The following is a 13,094-nucleotide window of genomic DNA, read 5'->3' on the forward strand; positions in this document are numbered from 1 at the left end:
GAGTTTTTCAAAGTTTATCGCGCTTTTTTATTCGCGATGGTTACGAGTCCAAATTCAATGAACAAACATTTCTATCACTTTGAAGTGATTTTCTATTCATCCATTGGGACTGGGAGGGTAATTTTTCATTTTTGAATGTCAACGGCCATATCACGTAGAACGCACCTGGTCTCGTCAGCTCCCAGAAGTTAAGTTACGTCGAGTCCCGTTAGTACTTGGAAGGGTGACCGCTTGGGAATACGGGATGTCGTTGGCGATGAATAGTTTGTTTTCAATAACAAATTTCTTGAAATTTTTTTTCAATCACGATGGTTACCAGTCCAAATTCGTAGATCAAAAATATCAATGGCATAGAGATAGGTTCAATTCATCTATAGGAATGATTCTGGATAAATTTCATTGCGAGTTTTTCAAAGTTTATCGCGCTTTTTTATTCGCGATGGTTACGAGTCCAAATTCAATGAACAAACATTTCTATCACTTTGAAGTGATTTTCTATTCATCCATTGGGACTGGGAGGGTAATTTTTCATTTTTGAATGTCAACGGCCATATCACGTAGAACGCACCTGGTCTCGTCAGCTCCCAGAAGTTAAGTTACGTCGAGTCCCGTTAGTACTTGGAAGGGTGACCGCTTGGGAATACGGGATGTCGTTGGCGATGAATAGTTTGTTTTCAATAACAAATTTCTTGAAATTTTTTTTCAATCACGATGGTTACCAGTCCAAATTCGTAGATCAAAAATATCAATGGCATAGAGATAGGTTCAATTCATCTATTTGAATGATTCTGGATAAATTTCATTGCGAGTTTTTCAAAGTTTATCGCGCTTTTTTATTCGCGATGGTTACGAGTCCAAATTCAATGAACAAACATTTCTATCACTTTGAAGTGATTTTCTATTCATCCATTGGGACTGGGAGGGTAATTTTTCATTTTTGAATGTCAGCGGCCATATCACGTAGAACGCGCCTGGTCTCGTCAGCTCCCAGAAGTTAAGTTACGTCGAGTCCCGTTAGTACTTGGAAGGGTGATCGCTTGGGAATACGGGATGTCGTTGGCGATGAATAGTTTGTTTTCAATAACAAATTTCTTGAAATTTTTTTTTCAATCACGATGGTTACCAGTCCAAATTCGTAGATAAAACATTTCAATGCCTTAGAGATAGGTTAAATTCATCTATAAGAATGATTCTGGATCAATTCCATTGAGAGTTTTTCAAAGTTTATCGCGTTTTTTAATCGCGATGGTTACCAGTCCAAATTCGTAGATCAAAAATATCAATGGCATAGAGATAGGTTCAATTCATCTATTTGAATGATTCTGGATAAATTTCATTGCGAGTTTTTCAAAGTTTATCGCGCTTTTTTATTCGCGATGGTTACGAGTCCAAATTCAATGAACAAACATTTCTATCACTTTGAAGTGATTTTCTATTCATCCATTTGGACTGGGAGGGTAAATTTTCATTTTTGAATGTCAACGGCCATATCACGTAGAACGCACCTGGTCTCGTCAGCTCCCAGAAGTTAAGTTACGTCGAGTCCCGTTAGTACTTGGAAGGGTGACCGCTTGGGAATACGGGATGTCGTTGGCGATGAATATTTTGTTTTCAATAACAAATTTCTTGAAATTTTTTTTCAATCACGATGGTTACCAGTCCAAATTCGTAGATCAAAAATATCAATGGCATAGAGATAGGTTCAATTCATCTATAGGAATGATTCTGGATAAATTTCATTGCGAGTTTTTCAAAGTTTATCGCGCTTTTTTATTCGCGATGGTTACGAGTCCAAATTCAATGAACAAACATTTCTATCACTTTGAAGTGATTTTCTATTCATCCATTGGGACTGGGAGGGTAATTTTTCATTTTTGATTGTCAACGGCCATATCACGTAGAACGCACCTGGTCTCGTCAGCTCCCAGAAGTTAAGTTACGTCGAGTCCCGTTAGTACTTGGAAGGGTGACCGCTTGGGAATACGGGATGTCGTTGGCGATGAATAGTTTGTTTTCAATAACAAATTTCTTGAAATTTTTTTTCAATCACGATGGTTACCAGTCCAAATTCGTAGATCAAAAATATCAATGGCATAGAGATAGGTTCAATTCATCTATAGGAATGATTCTGGATAAATTTCATTGCGAGTTTTTCAAAGTTTGTCGCGCTTTTTTATTCGCGATGGTTACGAGTCCAAATTCAATGAACAAGCATTTCTATCACTTTGAAGTGATTTTCTATTCATCCATTGGGACTGGGAGGGTAATTTTTCATTTTTGAATGTCAACGGCCATATCACGTAGAACGCACCTGGTCTCGTCAGCTCCCAGAAGTTAACTTACGTCGAGTCCCGTTAGTACTTGGAAGGGTGACCGCTTGGGAATACGGGATGTCGTTGGCGATGAATAGTTTGTTTTCAATAACAAATTTCTTGAAATTTTTTTTCAATCACGATGGTTACCAGTCCAAATTCGTAGATCAAAAATATCAATGGCATAGAGATAGGTTCAATTCATCTATAGGAATGATTCTGGATAAATTTCATTGCGAGTTTTTCAAAGTTTATCGCGCTTTTTTATTCGCGATGGTTACGAGTCCAAATTCAATGAACAAACATTTCTATCACTTTGAAGTGATTTTCTATTCATCCATTGGGACTGGGAGGGTAATTTTTCATTTTTGAATGTCAACGGCCATATCACGTAGAACGCACCTGGTCTCGTCAGCTCCCAGAAGTTAAGTTACGTCGAGTCCCGTTAGTACTTGGAAGGGTGACCGCTTGGGAATACGGGATGTCGTTGGCGATGAATAGTTTGTTTTCAATAACAAATTTCTTGAAATTTTTTTTCAATCACGATGGTTACCAGTCCAAATTCGTAGATCAAAAATATCAATGGCATAGAGATAGGTTCAATTCATCTATAGGAATGATTCTGGATAAATTTCATTGCGAGTTTTTCAAAGTTTATCGCGCTTTTTTATTCGCGATGGTTACGAGTCCAAATTCAATGAACAAACATTTCTATCACTTTGAAGTGATTTTCTATTCATCCATTGGGACTGGGAGGGTAATTTTTCATTTTTGAATGTCAACGGCCATATCACGTAGAACGCACCTGGTCTCGTCAGCTCCCAGAAGTTAAGTTACGTCGAGTCCCGTTAGTACTTGGAAGGGTGACCGCATGGGAATACGGGATGTCGTTGGCGATGAATAGTTTGTTTTCAATAACAAATTTCTTGAAATTTTTTTTCAATCACGATGGTTACCAGTCCAAATTCGTAGATCAAAAATATCAATGGCATAGAGATAGGTTCAATTCATCTATAGGAATGATTCTGGATAAATTTCATTGCGAGTTTTTCAAAGTTTATCGCGCTTTTTTATTCGCGATGGTTACGAGTCCAAATTCAATGAACAAACATTTCTATCACTTTGAAGTGATTTTCTATTCATCCATTGGGACTGGGAGGGTAATTTTTCATTTTTGAATGTCAACGGCCATATCACGTAGAACGCACCTGGTCTCGTCAGCTCCCAGAAGTTAAGTTACGTCGAGTCCCGTTAGTACTTGGAAGGGTGACCGCTTGGGAATACGGGATGTCGTTGGCGATGAATAGTTTGTTTTCAATAACAAATTTCTTGAAATTTTTTTTCAATCACGATGGTTACCAGTCCAAATTCGTAGATCAAAAATATCAATGGCATAGAGATAGGTTCAATTCATCTATTTGAATGATTCTGGATAAATTTCATTGCGAGTTTTTCAAAGTTTATCGCGCTTTTTTATTCGCGATGGTTACGAGTCCAAATTCAATGAACAAACATTTCTATCACTTTGAAGTGATTTTCTATTCATCCATTGGGACTGGGAGGGTAATTTTTCATTTTTGAATGTCAACGGCCATATCACGTAGAACGCACCTGGTCTCGTCAGCTCCCAGAAGTTAATTTACGTCGAGTCCCGTTAGTACTTGGAAGGGTGACCGCTTGGGAATACGGGATGTCGTTGGCGATGAATAGTTTGTTTTAAATAACAAATTTCTTGAAATTTTTTTCAATCACGATGGTTACCAGTCCAAATTCGTAGATCAAAAATATCAATGGCATAGAGATAGGTTCAATTCATCTATAGGAATGATTCTGGATAAATTTCATTGCGAGTTTTTCAAAGTTTATCGCGCTTTTTTATTCGCGATGGTTACGAGTCCAAATTCAATGAACAAACATTTCTATCACTTTGAAGTGATTTTCTATTCATCCATTGGGACTGGGAGGGTAATTTTTCATTTTTGAATGTCAACGGCCATATCACGTAGAACGCACCTGGTCTCGTCAGCTCCCAGAAGTTAAGTTACGTCGAGTCCCGTTAGTACTTGGAAGGGTGACCGCTTGGGAATACGGGATGTCGTTGGCGATGAATAGTTTGTTTTCAATAACAAATTTCTTGAAATTTTTTTTCAATCACGATGGTTACCAGTCCAAATTCGTAGATCAAAAATATCAATGGCATAGAGATAGGTTCAATTCATCTATTTGAATGATTCTGGATAAATTTCATTGCGAGTTTTTCAAAGTTTATCGCGCTTTTTTATTCGCGATGGTTACGAGTCCAAATTCAATGAACAAACATTTCTATCACTTTGAAGTGATTTTCTATTCATCCATTGGGACTGGGAGGGTAATTTTTCATTTTTGAATGTCAACGGCCATATCACGTAGAACGCACCTGGTCTCGTCAGCTCCCAGAAGTTAAGTTACGTCGAGTCCCGTTAGTACTTGGAAGGGTGACCGCTTGGGAATACGGGATGTCGTTGGCGATGAATATTTTGTTTTCAATAACAAATTTCTTGAAATTTTTTTTCAATCACGATGGTTACCAGTCCAAATTCGTAGATAAAACATTTCAATGCCTTAGAGATAGGTTAAATTCATCTATAAGAATGATTCTGGATCAATTCCATTGAGAGTTTTTCAAAGTTTATCGCGTTTTTTAATCGCGATGGTTACCAGTCCAAATTCGTAGATCAAAAATATCAATGGCATAGAGATAGGTTCAATTCATCTATTTGAATGATTCTGGATAAATTTCATTGCGAGTTTTTCAAAGTTTATCGCGCTTTTTTATTCGCGATGGTTACGAGTCCAAATTCAATGAACAAACATTTCTATCACTTTGAAGTGATTTTCTATTCATCCATTGGGACTGGGAGGGTAATTTTTCATTTTTGAATGTCAACGGCCATATCACGTAGAACGCACCTGGTCTCGTCAGCTCCCAGAAGTTAATTTACGTCGAGTCCCGTTAGTACTTGGAAGGGTGACCGCTTGGGAATACGGGATGTCGTTGGCGATGAATAGTTTGTTTTAAATAACAAATTTCTTGAAATTTTTTTCAATCACGATGGTTACCAGTCCAAATTCGTAGATCAAAAATATCAATGGCATAGAGATAGGTTCAATTCATCTATAGGAATGATTCTGGATAAATTTCATTGCGAGTTTTTCAAAGTTTATCGCGCTTTTTTATTCGCGATGGTTACGAGTCCAAATTCAATGAACAAACATTTCTATCACTTTGAAGTGATTTTCTATTCATCCATTGGGACTGGGAGGGTAATTTTTCATTTTTGAATGTCAACGGCCATATCACGTAGAACGCACCTGGTCTCGTCAGCTCCCAGAAGTTAAGTTACGTCGAGTCCCGTTAGTACTTGGAAGGGTGACCGCTTGGGAATACGGGATGTCGTTGGCGATGAATATTTTGTTTTCAATAACAAATTTCTTGAAATTTTTTTTCAATCACGATGGTTACCAGTCCAAATTCGTAGATAAAACATTTCAATGCCTTAGAGATAGGTTAAATTCATCTATAAGAATGATTCTGGATCAATTCCATTGAGAGTTTTTCAAAGTTTATCGCGTTTTTTAATCGCGATGGTTACCAGTCCAAATTCGTAGATCAAAAATATCAATGGCATAGAGATAGGTTCAATTCATCTATTTGAATGATTCTGGATAAATTTCATTGCGAGTTTTTCAAAGTTTATCGCGCTTTTTTATTCGCGATGGTTACGAGTCCAAATTCAATGAACAAACATTTCTATCACTTTGAAGTGATTTTCTATTCATCCATTGGGACTGGGAGGGTAATTTTTCATTTTTGAATGTCAACGGCCATATCACGTAGAACGCACCTGGTCTCGTCAGCTCCCAGAAGTTAATTTACGTCGAGTCCCGTTAGTACTTGGAAGGGTGACCGCTTGGGAATACGGGATGTCGTTGGCGATGAATAGTTTGTTTTAAATAACAAATTTCTTGAAATTTTTTTCAATCACGATGGTTACCAGTCCAAATTCGTAGATCAAAAATATCAATGGCATAGAGATAGGTTCAATTCATCTATAGGAATGATTCTGGATAAATTTCATTGCGAGTTTTTCAAAGTTTATCGCGCTTTTTTATTCGCGATGGTTACGAGTCCAAATTCAATGAACAAACATTTCTATCACTTTGAAGTGATTTTCTATTCATCCATTGGGACTGGGAGGGTAATTTTTCATTTTTGAATGTCAACGGCCATATCACGTAGAACGCACCTGGTCTCGTCAGCTCCCAGAAGTTAAGTTACGTCGAGTCCCGTTAGTACTTGGAAGGGTGACCGCTTGGGAATACGGGATGTCGTTGGCGATGAATAGTTTGTTTTCAATAACAAATTTCTTGAAATTTTTTTTCAATCACGATGGTTACCAGTCCAAATTCGTAGATCAAAAATATCAATGGCATAGAGATAGGTTCAATTCATCTATTTGAATGATTCTGGATAAATTTCATTGCGAGTTTTTCAAAGTTTATCGCGCTTTTTTATTCGCGATGGTTACGAGTCCAAATTCAATGAACAAACATTTCTATCACTTTGAAGTGATTTTCTATTCATCCATTGGGACTGGGAGGGTAATTTTTCATTTTTGAATGTCAACGGCCATATCACGTAGAACGCACCTGGTCTCGTCAGCTCCCAGAAGTTAAGTTACGTCGAGTCCCGTTAGTACTTGGAAGGGTGACCGCTTGGGAATACGGGATGTCGTTGGCGATGAATATTTTGTTTTCAATAACAAATTTCTTGAAATTTTTTTTCAATCACGATGGTTACCAGTCCAAATTCGTAGATAAAACATTTCAATGCCTTAGAGATAGGTTAAATTCATCTATAAGAATGATTCTGGATCAATTCCATTGAGAGTTTTTCAAAGTTTATCGCGTTTTTTAATCGCGATGGTTACCAGTCCAAATTCGTAGATCAAAAATATCAATGGCATAGAGATAGGTTCAATTCATCTATTTGAATGATTCTGGATAAATTTCATTGCGAGTTTTTCAAAGTTTATCGCGCTTTTTTATTCGCGATGGTTACGAGTCCAAATTCAATGAACAAACATTTCTATCACTTTGAAGTGATTTTCTATTCATCCATTGGGACTGGGAGGGTAATTTTTCATTTTTGAATGTCAACGGCCATATCACGTAGAACGCACCTGGTCTCGTCAGCTCCCAGAAGTTAAGTTACGTCGAGTCCCGTTAGTACTTGGAAGGGTGACCGCTTGGGAATACGGGATGTCGTTGGCGATGAATAGTTTGTTTTCAATAACAAATTTCTTGAAATTTTTTTTCAATCACGATGGTTACCAGTCCAAATTCGTAGATCAAAAATATCAATGGCATAGAGATAGGTTCAATTCATCTATAGGAATGATTCTGGATAAATTTCATTGCGAGTTTTTCAAAGTTTATCGCGCTTTTTTATTCGCGATGGTTACGAGTCCAAATTCAATGAACAAACATTTCTATCACTTTGAAGTGATTTTCTATTCATCCATTGGGACTGGGAGGGTAATTTTTCATTTTTGAATGTCAACGGCCATATCACGTAGAACGCACCTGGTCTCGTCAGCTCCCAGAAGTTAAGTTACGTCGAGTCCCGTTAGTACTTGGAAGGGTGACCGCTTGGGAATACGGGATGTCGTTGGCGATGAATAGTTTGTTTTCAATAACAAATTTCTTGAAATTTTTTTTCAATCACGATGGTTACCAGTCCAAATTCGTAGATCAAAAATATCAATGGCATAGAGATAGGTTCAATTCATCTATTTGAATGATTCTGGATAAATTTCATTGCGAGTTTTTCAAAGTTTATCGCGCTTTTTTATTCGCGATGGTTACGAGTCCAAATTCAATGAACAAACATTTCTATCACTTTGAAGTGATATTCTATTCATCCATTGGGACTGGGAGGGTAATTTTTCATTTTTGAATGTCAGCGGCCATATCACGTAGAACGCGCCTGGTCTCGTCAGCTCCCAGAAGTTAAGTTACGTCGAGTCCCGTTAGTACTTGGAAGGGTGATCGCTTGGGAATACGGGATGTCGTTGGCGATGAATAGTTTGTTTTCAATAACAAATTTCTTGAAATTTTTTTTTCAATCACGATGGTTACCAGTCCAAATTCGTAGATAAAACATTTCAATGCCTTAGAGATAGGTTAAATTCATCTATAAGAATGATTCTGGATCAATTCCATTGAGAGTTTTTCAAAGTTTATCGCGTTTTTTAATCGCGATGGTTACCAGTCCAAATTCGTAGATCAAAAATATCAATGGCATAGAGATAGGTTCAATTCATCTATTTGAATGATTCTGGATAAATTTCATTGCGAGTTTTTCAAAGTTTATCGCGCTTTTTTATTCGCGATGGTTACGAGTCCAAATTCAATGAACAAACATTTCTATCACTTTGAAGTGATTTTCTATTCATCCATTGGGACTGGGAGGGTAATTTTTCATTTTTGAATGTCAACGGCCATATCACGTAGAACGCACCTGGTCTCGTCAGCTCCCAGAAGTTAATTTACGTCGAGTCCCGTTAGTACTTGGAAGGGTGACCGCTTGGGAATACGGGATGTCGTTGGCGATGAATAGTTTGTTTTAAATAACAAATTTCTTGAAATTTTTTTCAATCACGATGGTTACCAGTCCAAATTCGTAGATCAAAAATATCAATGGCATAGAGATAGGTTCAATTCATCTATAGGAATGATTCTGGATAAATTTCATTGCGAGTTTTTCAAAGTTTATCGCGCTTTTTTATTCGCGATGGTTACGAGTCCAAATTCAATGAACAAACATTTCTATCACTTTGAAGTGATTTTCTATTCATCCATTTGGACTGGGAGGGTAAATTTTCATTTTTGAATGTCAACGGCCATATCACGTAGAACGCACCTGGTCTCGTCAGCTCCCAGAAGTTAAGTTACGTCGAGTCCCGTTAGTACTTGGAAGGGTGACCGCTTGGGAATACGGGATGTCGTTGGCGATGAATATTTTGTTTTCAATAACAAATTTCTTGAAATTTTTTTTCAATCACGATGGTTACCAGTCCAAATTCGTAGATCAAAAATATCAATGGCATAGAGATAGGTTCAATTCATCTATAGGAATGATTCTGGATAAATTTCATTGCGAGTTTTTCAAAGTTTATCGCGCTTTTTTATTCGCGATGGTTACGAGTCCAAATTCAATGAACAAACATTTCTATCACTTTGAAGTGATTTTCTATTCATCCATTGGGACTGGGAGGGTAATTTTTCATTTTTGATTGTCAACGGCCATATCACGTAGAACGCACCTGGTCTCGTCAGCTCCCAGAAGTTAAGTTACGTCGAGTCCCGTTAGTACTTGGAAGGGTGACCGCTTGGGAATACGGGATGTCGTTGGCGATGAATAGTTTGTTTTCAATAACAAATTTCTTGAAATTTTTTTTCAATCACGATGGTTACCAGTCCAAATTCGTAGATCAAAAATATCAATGGCATAGAGATAGGTTCAATTCATCTATAGGAATGATTCTGGATAAATTTCATTGCGAGTTTTTCAAAGTTTGTCGCGCTTTTTTATTCGCGATGGTTACGAGTCCAAATTCAATGAACAAGCATTTCTATCACTTTGAAGTGATTTTCTATTCATCCATTGGGACTGGGAGGGTAATTTTTCATTTTTGAATGTCAACGGCCATATCACGTAGAACGCACCTGGTCTCGTCAGCTCCCAGAAGTTAACTTACGTCGAGTCCCGTTAGTACTTGGAAGGGTGACCGCTTGGGAATACGGGATGTCGTTGGCGATGAATAGTTTGTTTTCAATAACAAATTTCTTGAAATTTTTTTTCAATCACGATGGTTACCAGTCCAAATTCGTAGATCAAAAATATCAATGGCATAGAGATAGGTTCAATTCATCTATAGGAATGATTCTGGATAAATTTCATTGCGAGTTTTTCAAAGTTTATCGCGCTTTTTTATTCGCGATGGTTACGAGTCCAAATTCAATGAACAAACATTTCTATCACTTTGAAGTGATTTTCTATTCATCCATTGGGACTGGGAGGGTAATTTTTCATTTTTGATTGTCAACGGCCATATCACGTAGAACGCACCTGGTCTCGTCAGCTCCCAGAAGTTAAGTTACGTCGAGTCCCGTTAGTACTTGGAAGGGTGACCGCTTGGGAATACGGGATGTCGTTGGCGATGAATAGTTTGTTTTCAATAACAAATTTCTTGAAATTTTTTTTCAATCACGATGGTTACCAGTCCAAATTCGTAGATCAAAAATATCAATGGCATAGAGATAGGTTCAATTCATCTATAGGAATGATTCTGGATAAATTTCATTGCGAGTTTTTCAAAGTTTGTCGCGCTTTTTTATTCGCGATGGTTACGAGTCCAAATTCAATGAACAAGCATTTCTATCACTTTGAAGTGATTTTCTATTCATCCATTGGGACTGGGAGGGTAATTTTTCATTTTTGAATGTCAACGGCCATATCACGTAGAACGCACCTGGTCTCGTCAGCTCCCAGAAGTTAACTTACGTCGAGTCCCGTTAGTACTTGGAAGGGTGACCGCTTGGGAATACGGGATGTCGTTGGCGATGAATAGTTTGTTTTCAATAACAAATTTCTTGAAATTTTTTTTCAATCACGATGGTTACCAGTCCAAATTCGTAGATCAAAAATATCAATGGCATAGAGATAGGTTCAATTCATCTATAGGAATGATTCTGGATAAATTTCATTGCGAGTTTTTCAAAGTTTGTCGCGCTTTTTTATTCGCGATGGTTACGAGTCCAAATTCAATGAACAAGCATTTCTATCACTTTGAAGTGATTTTCTATTCATCCATTGGGACTGGGAGGGTAATTTTTCATTTTTGAATGTCAACGGCCATATCACGTAGAACGCACCTGGTCTCGTCAGCTCCCAGAAGTTAACTTACGTCGAGTCCCGTTAGTACTTGGAAGGGTGACCGCTTGGGAATACGGGATGTCGTTGGCGATGAATAGTTTGTTTTCAATAACAAATTTCTTGAAATTTTTTTTCAATCACGATGGTTACCAGTCCAAATTCGTAGATCAAAAATATCAATGGCATAGAGATAGGTTCAATTCATCTATAGGAATGATTCTGGATAAATTTCATTGCGAGTTTTTCAAAGTTTATCGCGCTTTTTTATTCGCGATGGTTACGAGTCCAAATTCAATGAACAAACATTTCTATCACTTTGAAGTGATTTTCTATTCATCCATTGGGACTGGGAGGGTAATTTTTCATTTTTGAATGTCAACGGCCATATCACGTAGAACGCACCTGGTCTCGTCAGCTCCCAGAAGTTAAGTTACGTCGAGTCCCGTTAGTACTTGGAAGGGTGACCGCTTGGGAATACGGGATGTCGTTGGCGATGAATAGTTTGTTTTCAATAACAAATTTCTTGAAATTTTTTTTCAATCACGATGGTTACCAGTCCAAATTCGTAGATCAAAAATATCAATGGCATAGAGATAGGTTCAATTCATCTATAGGAATGATTCTGGATAAATTTCATTGCGAGTTTTTCAAAGTTTATCGCGCTTTTTTATTCGCGATGGTTACGAGTCCAAATTCAATGAACAAACATTTCTATCACTTTGAAGTGATTTTCTATTCATCCATTGGGACTGGGAGGGTAATTTTTCATTTTTGAATGTCAACGGCCATATCACGTAGAACGCACCTGGTCTCGTCAGCTCCCAGAAGTTAAGTTACGTCGAGTCCCGTTAGTACTTGGAAGGGTGACCGCATGGGAATACGGGATGTCGTTGGCGATGAATAGTTTGTTTTCAATAACAAATTTCTTGAAATTTTTTTTCAATCACGATGGTTACCAGTCCAAATTCGTAGATCAAAAATATCAATGGCATAGAGATAGGTTCAATTCATCTATAGGAATGATTCTGGATAAATTTCATTGCGAGTTTTTCAAAGTTTATCGCGCTTTTTTATTCGCGATGGTTACGAGTCCAAATTCAATGAACAAACATTTCTATCACTTTGAAGTGATTTTCTATTCATCCATTGGGACTGGGAGGGTAATTTTTCATTTTTGAATGTCAACGGCCATATCACGTAGAACGCACCTGGTCTCGTCAGCTCCCAGAAGTTAAGTTACGTCGAGTCCCGTTAGTACTTGGAAGGGTGACCGCTTGGGAATACGGGATGTCGTTGGCGATGAATAGTTTGTTTTCAATAACAAATTTCTTGAAATTTTTTTTCAATCACGATGGTTACCAGTCCAAATTCGTAGATCAAAAATATCAATGGCATAGAGATAGGTTCAATTCATCTATTTGAATGATTCTGGATAAATTTCATTGCGAGTTTTTCAAAGTTTATCGCGCTTTTTTATTCGCGATGGTTACGAGTCCAAATTCAATGAACAAACATTTCTATCACTTTGAAGTGATTTTCTATTCATCCATTGGGACTGGGAGGGTAATTTTTCATTTTTGAATGTCAACGGCCATATCACGTAGAACGCACCTGGTCTCGTCAGCTCCCAGAAGTTAATTTACGTCGAGTCCCGTTAGTACTTGGAAGGGTGACCGCTTGGGAATACGGGATGTCGTTGGCGATGAATAGTTTGTTTTAAATAACAAATTTCTTGAAATTTTTTTCAATCACGATGGTTACCAGTCCAAATTCGTAGATCAAAAATATCAATGGCATAGAGA

General features: G+C 37.6%; 31 pseudogenes; all 31 read left to right on the forward strand.

Moving 5' to 3' along the window:
* The first annotated feature begins 137 nt into the window (after positions 1–137).
* On the forward strand, positions 138–256 carry LOC124334109 (annotated as a pseudogene).
* A 284-nt stretch (positions 257–540) lies between these two features.
* LOC124334120 lies at positions 541–659 on the forward strand (annotated as a pseudogene).
* Positions 660–943: 284 nt separating this feature from the next.
* On the forward strand, positions 944–1,062 carry LOC124329740 (annotated as a pseudogene).
* Positions 1,063–1,477: 415 nt separating this feature from the next.
* On the forward strand, positions 1,478–1,596 carry LOC124334132 (annotated as a pseudogene).
* A 284-nt stretch (positions 1,597–1,880) lies between these two features.
* Positions 1,881–1,999, forward strand: LOC124334143 (annotated as a pseudogene).
* A 284-nt stretch (positions 2,000–2,283) lies between these two features.
* LOC124334820 lies at positions 2,284–2,402 on the forward strand (annotated as a pseudogene).
* A 284-nt stretch (positions 2,403–2,686) lies between these two features.
* On the forward strand, positions 2,687–2,805 carry LOC124334156 (annotated as a pseudogene).
* A 284-nt stretch (positions 2,806–3,089) lies between these two features.
* LOC124331120 lies at positions 3,090–3,208 on the forward strand (annotated as a pseudogene).
* A 284-nt stretch (positions 3,209–3,492) lies between these two features.
* On the forward strand, positions 3,493–3,611 carry LOC124334167 (annotated as a pseudogene).
* A 284-nt stretch (positions 3,612–3,895) lies between these two features.
* On the forward strand, positions 3,896–4,014 carry LOC124334326 (annotated as a pseudogene).
* Positions 4,015–4,297: 283 nt separating this feature from the next.
* Positions 4,298–4,416, forward strand: LOC124334179 (annotated as a pseudogene).
* A 284-nt stretch (positions 4,417–4,700) lies between these two features.
* On the forward strand, positions 4,701–4,819 carry LOC124334191 (annotated as a pseudogene).
* Positions 4,820–5,233: 414 nt separating this feature from the next.
* Positions 5,234–5,352, forward strand: LOC124334327 (annotated as a pseudogene).
* Positions 5,353–5,635: 283 nt separating this feature from the next.
* LOC124334202 lies at positions 5,636–5,754 on the forward strand (annotated as a pseudogene).
* A 414-nt stretch (positions 5,755–6,168) lies between these two features.
* On the forward strand, positions 6,169–6,287 carry LOC124334329 (annotated as a pseudogene).
* A 283-nt stretch (positions 6,288–6,570) lies between these two features.
* LOC124334214 lies at positions 6,571–6,689 on the forward strand (annotated as a pseudogene).
* A 284-nt stretch (positions 6,690–6,973) lies between these two features.
* On the forward strand, positions 6,974–7,092 carry LOC124334225 (annotated as a pseudogene).
* A 414-nt stretch (positions 7,093–7,506) lies between these two features.
* On the forward strand, positions 7,507–7,625 carry LOC124334236 (annotated as a pseudogene).
* A 284-nt stretch (positions 7,626–7,909) lies between these two features.
* On the forward strand, positions 7,910–8,028 carry LOC124334247 (annotated as a pseudogene).
* A 284-nt stretch (positions 8,029–8,312) lies between these two features.
* LOC124329742 lies at positions 8,313–8,431 on the forward strand (annotated as a pseudogene).
* Positions 8,432–8,846: 415 nt separating this feature from the next.
* LOC124334330 lies at positions 8,847–8,965 on the forward strand (annotated as a pseudogene).
* A 283-nt stretch (positions 8,966–9,248) lies between these two features.
* On the forward strand, positions 9,249–9,367 carry LOC124334258 (annotated as a pseudogene).
* A 284-nt stretch (positions 9,368–9,651) lies between these two features.
* On the forward strand, positions 9,652–9,770 carry LOC124334271 (annotated as a pseudogene).
* A 284-nt stretch (positions 9,771–10,054) lies between these two features.
* On the forward strand, positions 10,055–10,173 carry LOC124334821 (annotated as a pseudogene).
* Positions 10,174–10,457: 284 nt separating this feature from the next.
* Positions 10,458–10,576, forward strand: LOC124334282 (annotated as a pseudogene).
* Positions 10,577–10,860: 284 nt separating this feature from the next.
* LOC124334822 lies at positions 10,861–10,979 on the forward strand (annotated as a pseudogene).
* Positions 10,980–11,263: 284 nt separating this feature from the next.
* Positions 11,264–11,382, forward strand: LOC124334823 (annotated as a pseudogene).
* A 284-nt stretch (positions 11,383–11,666) lies between these two features.
* LOC124334293 lies at positions 11,667–11,785 on the forward strand (annotated as a pseudogene).
* A 284-nt stretch (positions 11,786–12,069) lies between these two features.
* LOC124331132 lies at positions 12,070–12,188 on the forward strand (annotated as a pseudogene).
* A 284-nt stretch (positions 12,189–12,472) lies between these two features.
* LOC124334304 lies at positions 12,473–12,591 on the forward strand (annotated as a pseudogene).
* Positions 12,592–12,875: 284 nt separating this feature from the next.
* On the forward strand, positions 12,876–12,994 carry LOC124334331 (annotated as a pseudogene).
* Positions 12,995–13,094: the final 100 nt, after the last annotated feature.

The sequence above is a fragment of the Daphnia pulicaria genome, chromosome 3 (assembly GCF_021234035.1).
Source record: "Daphnia pulicaria isolate SC F1-1A chromosome 3, SC_F0-13Bv2, whole genome shotgun sequence".
NCBI classification, from domain to species: Eukaryota; Metazoa; Arthropoda; class Branchiopoda; order Diplostraca; family Daphniidae; genus Daphnia; species Daphnia pulicaria.